The sequence below is a fragment of the Lactuca serriola genome, chromosome 7 (assembly GCF_051521515.1).
Source record: "Lactuca serriola cultivar US96UC23 chromosome 7, Lser_US96UC23_V15, whole genome shotgun sequence".
NCBI classification, from domain to species: domain Eukaryota; kingdom Viridiplantae; phylum Streptophyta; class Magnoliopsida; order Asterales; family Asteraceae; genus Lactuca; species Lactuca serriola.
In genome coordinates this window covers 40,621,041-40,630,349 of record NC_136414.1, presented here as the reverse complement: position 1 = coordinate 40,630,349, position 9,309 = coordinate 40,621,041, and positions in this window count along the sequence as shown.

The following is a 9,309-nucleotide window of genomic DNA, read 5'->3' as shown; positions in this document are numbered from 1 at the left end:
TATTCAGAGTTCCTTACTACTATTATTCTCATTTCTTAATCCTACTCTTTTGCCCTTATCGGATTTGTAAAACACATGCAAAACTTATGTTATATTTAGGCACAATGATAAAACATAACATCAAACTCTTAACTTAACCACTTGAAATCAAAGGTAAATTTCGTTCATATTACTAACATTGGTTTGGGTGTTTATAATGTATGATATATGGTTTTAGCTTATTGATGGAAGAAAGCTTAGTAATATGATGAAATGAGGTTAATAATCATGTTCTTGAGTATTATATGATGAAATTGTGGTTAATATCTTGAATTTTAGAAAGACATACAAAACTAATTCTGGATAGTTGTGATATAATGAATTTGAGCACTTGATGAATTAAGTCATATGGATGACTTATTTATGGAGCATAACTAGTTTGATAAAAGAAATTAAGTCATGTATTAAATTGGTGAAATGGTGATATTAATCCAATGTCTTAATGAATTAAGACATGCAGATAACTAATTCATGGAATATATATAGCTTGTATGTATTTGGGTGTTATAAACTTGATGAAGTGTTAAATTAGGTTTATGTATACATAATGTTGTAAAAATCCTGATTAGGTCCCGATTAATCTTCGATTACTCTCTAGGTGCTACCCGACCAACTAGAAGACACGTAACGATTAAGCTCTGCCTACACAATGAGCGAAACAGTAACAAACTATGAAATTTTAACACTTTAAATAAGTTCTATCTCAATAGAAACAGTTTGAGGAATGATTAGTGCTGTATTAATCATATTAACATATTTTGTTATGATATTAGACATATTTTTTTTTTTTAATTTCAACTAATTAACAATTTAGGGTCCCAGATTAATCTCTACCAAGCTGATTAATAATCCCTTAACCCTAGTCCACTGACTAGCTAACGTGGAACGTTTTTTTACAACCTTGTGTATAAGTAAGCTATACCTCGAGCTGTAATTACGCCATATTTTGATAGTTATTGGGGTTTATGAAGCAAGAGCAGTTATGAGTTTTCAAGAGCTGGAATTCCGTACATATGCAGTATTTCAAGATGACTTACCTTGTTTCTTCTTCGATGAATTGGTATCAATCTGGTAGTAGTAGAATTGTGTGAATAACACTATTATTTTTATTATTTGTTGAATTATATGATATGATTGAGTTATTGAAACCATTAATAGTTTTTTGTTGAACGAATAGGATAAGTTTGTATTTACAACCTTGTGTATAAGTAAGCTATACCTCGAGCTGTAATTACGCCATATTTTGATAGTTATTGGGGTTTATGAAGCAAGAGCAGTTATGAGTTTTCAAGAGCTGGAATTCCGTACATATGCAGTATTTCAAGATGAGTTACCTTGTTTCTTCTTCGATGAATTGGTATTAATCTGGTAGTAGTAGAATTGTGTGAATAACACTATTATTTTTATTATTTGTTGAATTATATGATATGATTGAGTTATTGAAACCATTAATAGTTTTTTGTTGAACGAATAGGATAAGTTTGTATTGTTAAAACTATGGTTAATCCTTGTTATATCGTTCCTTGAGTTTGTACAACTACTAGCAGGTTATTGTTGTATGGTACAATAAGCTGGTATAACTGAAGTTTATAACAAACTATTGTTGCAAGAAGTCTAGAACACTTGTTAAATCATAATTGTTTATTACTATATAGTTTAATGAGTAGTTAATATTAGTTATTATCATGAAGAGTTGTGAGCAATTATAATTGACTATAATGATGCCACTGATAACAACAAAATATAACTGATGCAATTGAATATAATTGATGTCGATGACAATGACACTTATAGTTTGATTATAACTCATATCATTAATAATAGTTGTTTATGGTGGAGAGCTGAGATTGAGTATAGCTTAATAGTTATAGCTGTATATAATGTTATAGACTTATAGTAAAGAGATGAGCTTGAGAATAATGAAAAATTATAACAAAGGACTAATATCAATAAAGTCCTATGTTTTTGGCACTAAATTGGAAAAAGCCCTAAATTTAATTTTTCATTTACTGTAACCATGATATTTTCATTGAATTATGGCAAAAGGGCATAGTGATGGTTTCACCGGTTTCAACAGGTTGCATAGCTTAGTCGAACGTTGGAGGTAGTTGTTAGCTAGGTTTTAGGTCGATTCTTCTCTCCAACGTCAACCAAAAAGATGGTAAGCTCATCCAACACGCACACACAAGGGTACAGAGAATGGGCCTTAAGGAATCCTTGGTCTGAAGATTTGAGATGCGATTGTGATGAACCTGCGACATTCTCAATCTCCAAAACTATCGATAATCCATGGAGGAAATTCAGGGGGTGTCCAAACTATCATGTAATATTCAGTTTCCTACTTTTTGTGGTGTTGTTGAACTAGTATGAAGAAGTGGTTTTTGTGTAGGACTCCAAAAAAATGCGATTTTTTTATGGCTTGACCCACCCCTGCCAAGCACTTACTACAAGGAAACTATGTGGAAGTTCCATATGGATTTAGAGGAGGCTAAGAACAATAAAGCATTTGGAATGGAGATTTTGAAGCTTTCGGAGGAGGCCAAGAACAACAAAGCAGTTCAAGTGGATATTTTAAACCTGTTGAAGGTGGAGCTAGTTATGATGGTCATGCTTTTGGTGGTGGTGATTGTGATGGGGTTTATGGTTCACAATGTTGTGGTTAAAGCACTGTGAAGTTGTGGGCATTAGTTAATTTCAGGTGGAATGGTAGTAGTAGTAGTAGTTTAGGTGTAAGGGTATTTTGGTCAAGTTAGGCAGTAAGTAGATGCATGTGTTATGTATGGTATATTTTGGTTTTGTAAGAGATGACAATGACAACAACTTATTATGTCTTAATGATAACAATGTATTAAGTCCTTTAACACATACATATGTATAAAAAAACCAAATCATGGAAGGTAACAACAATTACAATTAAGTCCTTTAACATATACATATGTAATAACCTACTTACCAAGCTAACAAAAACATGGAAGGTAACAACAATTATAGTGATCAAGGCATATATATTGATAACTTAACAATCATACCATGTCGTTTACAAAGCTTCCTAAACATCAATGTCAGTTAATAGCCTAAAAAGGGGAATGTACTTTACAAAGCTTCCCACAAACCACTACCATACCATGTAACCTAATTAGAACCAAACTTCCAATTCTACCAAACATTATGGACAAGAATTGGAAGCTTGTTACCAAAAGACAAGTGTACTAAAATTAGAAGTTTACAAAAAGGGCAACCTATCTATTAATGCCCATTCTTAATCTAAAACCCAAGGGGTTTTGGAAGAACCACCACCAGCAACATCTTCAACCATTTTCCTGAGCTTCGGTTTCCAAATTCTTTCTGAGGGTTTCCTCTTTTTCTCCCAATGGAAATTGTAAGAACCATGACCCAAGAGTATCACTCTTGCTCCAACCTCTCTCTCATCCACTACTTCTTCCTCAACCATTCTGCCTTCAACTTCTTCCTCAACCTCTGTTCCTTGAACTTCTTCTTCTTCTTCAACTTCTTCTGCCTTAACCTCTCTTTTTTCAATATCTTGTTCCTTAACCTCTCTCTTTTCAACATCTTCTGCCTCAGCTTCTCTTTCTTCAATATCTTGTTCCTTAACCTCTTTCTCTTCAACTTCTTCTTCCTCAGCCTCTCTTTCTTCAATCTCTTTTTCCTCAATTTCTCCATAAACCTACAATATGACAGACTAGTTAGTAAAGCTACAATATGAAAGACAAAAATAGTGTAACAACACATACCTCTTTCATAGCAGCCACTGCATCAACATGTGTATATCCAGACAACAACAACTCCTTTAAAGTAAGTCTTTCATTCACCTTCACCTCATTGTCATTCTCTTGTTCCTAAACATCCTCTTTTGCTTGACTCATAGGTTGCTTACCATTAGGTGTATGGGTAAAAAGATCATCACAGGTTAGGGACACATACTCATTTGCTTCACTCTTATGTTTCTTACCATTAGGTGTTTTCTTTGGTGTTTTGTTCCTTGATCCAGACACTTTAGTTTTCCCTCCTCTCCTTGCCATCATCTTAGTCCTTTTCATAGGACTAATAGCAGGACCACCTACTTGATTAGAAGATTCTGAAACTGAGGGAGGAGCAACATCCCTTCTTGGTATAGTAGGCCCAACTGGAGGGAATTGGTCAAAGACAAGTTGGCCTCCCCCATCTTTCCTAGGTCTTCCAATTTTCCTTTTTGGGACAGGGGGCTTAGGTACCTCATTATTTGTGCATTAAATCTTATTATGCCTAAGTTTTTGGCACTTTCAACACATCATAGTCCTAGGAACCTTTAACCTTTGTGAGGGGTATTTGGCATCTTGTGATTCAGATGCGTGCTTCACTCTCTTTACTTTGGGTCTTCTAGGCATCCTTCTAACTGGGGGTGGTAATGGTTTAATAAACGCAGTCATTGGCCACAAGTTGCTTCCACCTACAGGTTGTATGTTCTGACTGTATGTTGCAACATATTTGTCCTGTGGAACCAAGAAGAAAGGAATTGACTTGTTATGGACATAGTTGATTGCAACTTGACTATGCACACATGGTATGCTCGAAAACATCCACAAGTTGCAGGTGCAAGTGTGAGTAGCTAAATCAACCTTGTATCCATTGTAGGCATACCTAACCTCAAACACATCACCACCACTTGGCACCACTGTCCATAACCTACACATAAAACAAACAAAGTACACATCGAAATACTTAATATTTTTGGATACATGCCCATAAAAACTTATATTACCTCATATCTTTCCTAAATTCATCAAGCTTCAGTTGTATGTTAGGCCCACATTTACCCTTCCATTTTGCTACCTCTTGACCTTGATGAAAAAACCTTTTCATAAGGAGAATCCTTATTTCCTCAAGCATTGTGAGTAGAGGCTTCTTCCTTATTTCTTTGATCATGCCATTGAAGCATTCTGCCACCCCATTCTCTACTGCTTCACAAGCATACCCATGAGAAAAGAATGCTCTGCACGAAGTTTCAGGTTTCCTTTCCATAAGATAGTTGTATCTTGTTTCTGCTATCTTCTTTATCTTATCCATTGTAGCAAGAAAGTCCCCTTCCACTGTACTCATAGCAGCTTCCTAGAACAAATTCTTTAACTCTAATCCTGTATATTTCTTCCTAAAGGTTGCAAAGATGTGTCTAGCATATTGTCTATGCTCAACATGGGGGAGTAGGTCTGCCACAGCCTGTACAAGTCCCTATAATTATCAAAAAAACACAACACATGTAAATATTAATGAATGTAACATACAAATATATATGGTATACTAGTGTATGTTGTGGTACCTTGTGTTGGTCTGAGATAACAACCAGTCCATTGCTAGCACCAAGATCCAAATCAGCAACCAAATTCTCAATGAACCAGGTCCAGTTGTCCTTATTCTCAACATTCACAACTGCCCATGCTATTGGGTAGACATGGTTGTCTGCATCCCTCCCAATAGCAGTTAAAATTTCCCCCTGAACCTACCCCTTCAAGAAACTGCCGTCTAGTCCTATTACCCTTCTACATCCTCTTTTCTATCCATCTCGGAAAGCCTTGAAGCCAACATAAAACCTTTTGAAATAGTTATACCTCGGATTACTTTCTACCCCCACCAAGCAAGTTGTACCCGTATTACTCAACCTAATTGCAGTTGCATAGTCCCAAACCTTGGCATAGTGGTCTTCTAACTTCCCTTCTATCATCCCCATTACAGTAGCCCTTGCTCTTTGGCATTGCCCAACATATACACTCACTGAAAACCTTTGTAGCACATCTTCTTGCATCTCTAGCAATGTCATCTTGGGCTTCATGATTACATCTTTAGGTATCGTTTGGCTAACCAATTGCTAGTAACTAGGGAACCAAAATGATAATTCCTAGCACACAGATGAATTTCATTACAAAACTTAATCTGAAATGTCCTTTCATTGTACTTCCATCCAGCTGCAACCCTAAATGGACACTGCATTTTTTTTATTATCACTGCTACCACTACCACACTTAGCTATAACCCTCACTCTATCACTTTTTTCAAAATAAAGCTGGTACCCTCCATGGACTGCATAGTTAGTTAAAGCAAACTTGAGTTGAGCAGGGGATTCATAACAGTCTCCTAATGGGGGGCCTCATCTCTTTCCGGTCAACATTGGGATCATGCACCCTATACTCCACACCAACATCTTCATCGTCCTCATCTAAGTGGGCATGCTCTTTTTGTTAGACACCAGGAATGTCTCCATCATCTACCATTCCATCAATACTATTCCTTAATATGTTTTCGTCACACAATAAGTTAAGAAAATGATCATCACATAGTTTTGAGGGGGCTTTGAAAGTTTCTTCAGAAAAATCCAAGAAGCTAAAGTCAAATGCATCATCATCGGAGTCAGAGTCTGGAAGGTATGTCTTCTTAGGGAGCTTAGGCCCTTTACGCTTCTTAGTTCCAGAAGTAGAAGCCATTTGTTTCATAAAAAAAATAATAAATTGTTAGTCCAAACTTGGAACTCCATACTCTATTGACGAAGATAACCACCCTCAGAATCATCAATTTCTTGTTTCCATACATGTACCTTTCTACTCCACCTTACTTAGCCAACGATTTAGGAGCTTCAAATTGCGAAGTTGGGGACTGTGAAACCCTTCTCAGCATCAAACCAATCTCGAATGCATGAAACAGTTTAGCAGTGATGGTTCGTGAAAGGTGATGGCTAGGGAATAGTTTAGTGCCTTAGTGGTGACCGGATGATACAGGTTACCTGCTGGTGACCGGATATAAGCTCTCAAACGATAATTCCATGAAACTATCGTGGTCACAGTAAATGAAAAATTAAATGCAGGGCTTTTCCCAATTTAGTGCAAAAAACATGAGATTTTTTTGATATTAGTCCTTATAACAAAATATAACTGTCACAATTGTTTATAGCAGAGAGTTGAGATTACAAATGAACATATGACCCGTTGGACCGGACTAGACCTGAAAAAATTGAGACCGGACTCGGACCGAACCAAATAGTCTTATTGGTGGCCCGGTTTTTGGATTTTGTTTTTTTTACAATAACCGGGTTTCGGGGTAGGACCGGACCTGAAATAAGGTTGTTAACCCAAACCAAAAACCAAAGCTTATTACATTTTTTGAGCGATGTTGGACGTACAATGCATTCAACGAGTTTGCACAAAAAACAAAACCTATGGAAAAAGGTTTTATTCTCTGGCATGAGAATTTTTCAATAATTCCAAGTATTTATGGTCCCATCTACTCAATTTCCTCGTACAATTTATTTCGTCTTTTCCTATGTATTGTTTTTATATGTATTTTTAACCAAAAAAAACACGTGATTCTTTGTAATGCATCTAACTTATATTCTAATATTAACACCTAATGCTACGAGTCTATGATCAAGGTTCCTGACCACAAGGAATAGATCGAGGTTTATCATTGAGCCAAATTAACAAATTGTTGTAATTTTTGTTTATGTTACAATTTGTTAGATTTTTTACAAGATATGTATGAAATAATGTTAAAGAAGATTTCGATGAGAAAGAAAGGGGAACATGGGAATGGGACAAAAGATACCCTGGTGAGGAGGTCACACATGAACTAATGTTAAACGAGTCATTTTTAAAAAACCCCGATAAAAGGCTCTAGTTCGACAATATTAAATATATTGTATATTCGGTCGAAAACCGTAAACAATAATGCCAAAGTCTAATTTGGTCCAAAACAAAAAACCTGCCGGAATCAGAGCAGACCGAAATCAGACCCGATACACCCTAAACTGGTCTGGTTTTCGGGTATGGTAATTCACAATTTCCGGTCATCGGCCGGTTTGGTCCATGTCCGGCCCATTTCTCATCCCTAGCTGAGATTGAGTATAACTGAACATTTATAGCTGAATATAACTGTCATAGTTGTTTATAGCGAATAATTGAAACTGACAATAGCTGAACAATTATATCTGAATATAACTATCATGTTTATGACAGAGTTGGGATTATGTATATCAGAAAATAACGTGTCTAATTATTGCATATTTTTACTATATTTTATTATTGTTGTGTAATGTGGTTAATTGGTATAACTGAAAAGAGAGAGAGAGAGAGAGAGAGAGAGAGAGAGAGAGAGAGAGAGAGAGAGAGAGAGAGAGAGAGAGAGAGAGAGAGAGAGAGAGAGTCACATAACGAGTATTTTGTGAAAGTACTTAACGAGTATGATTGAGCCAGATAATGAGTACCTTTTGGCAATATCTTTCACTGTTAGTTGATAGTAATTATAAATCCATTATTGAGAAATGTTAGTTGAAAAACGTGTATTTGAGCAATTGTAAACCTGTCAATTGGTGAACCTACGTGGTAATACTGAATATTAGTATATACCGAGTTATTTGAAATGCGCCCGAAGATTTTAATTGAGTTACGTTGAATTATTTATAAAATTCCTGTTGTGATTATTATGTGTATTGTTGTTAGGGTTTCTCACCGCGTTTTCGTAGCTTACCATTTTATTTGCTGTTGCGTCTTTCAAGATGTGGTAACCAAAATGAGCATAAAATTTTTAGCTGAAAGATGGTAATGTCCGGATTACATCATTGTGTTATTATATGTGAGACGACCTAATTTTGTGAGACCGTGAGACGCAATCTTAGCCACTCATTTAGTAGATAAAACAAAAACATTTTTAAAATGCAAAATAATTGAAAATTTTCGAAAATTTTTTTTTCAATATTATTTTCAGAATATATATTTTCCAAAAAAAAAATAAAAAAAAATAAAAAAAATACCAAAAAAAATAAAAAATAAATATAAAAAATACATTTTTTTACATCTTTTAGTAGAATATTTAGAATATTCTACATATTTGGCAAATCTAGTAGAATATTCTAAACATTCTAAAAATCATATTAGAAATGTACAATGTAATATTCTATTGGAATATTTTACGTATTTAAAAAAAACGGTATTTTTTTTAATTTTTTTAATTTTTAGGTAAATAAAGTTCCGAAAATAATAATTAATAAAAGATTTTTGAGTTTTCCTTTTATTTTGCATTTTAAAATTATTTTTAGATTTGATCTCACGGTCTCACAAAATTAATATGGTCTCAAATGAACCTGAACTTATATATATATATATATATATATATATATATATATATATATATATATATATATATATATATATATATATAAATTCTTGTATTTAACTTATTAACATAATTGTACACCGAGTCATTTTATAAAGACAAAACTGCTAAAATGGT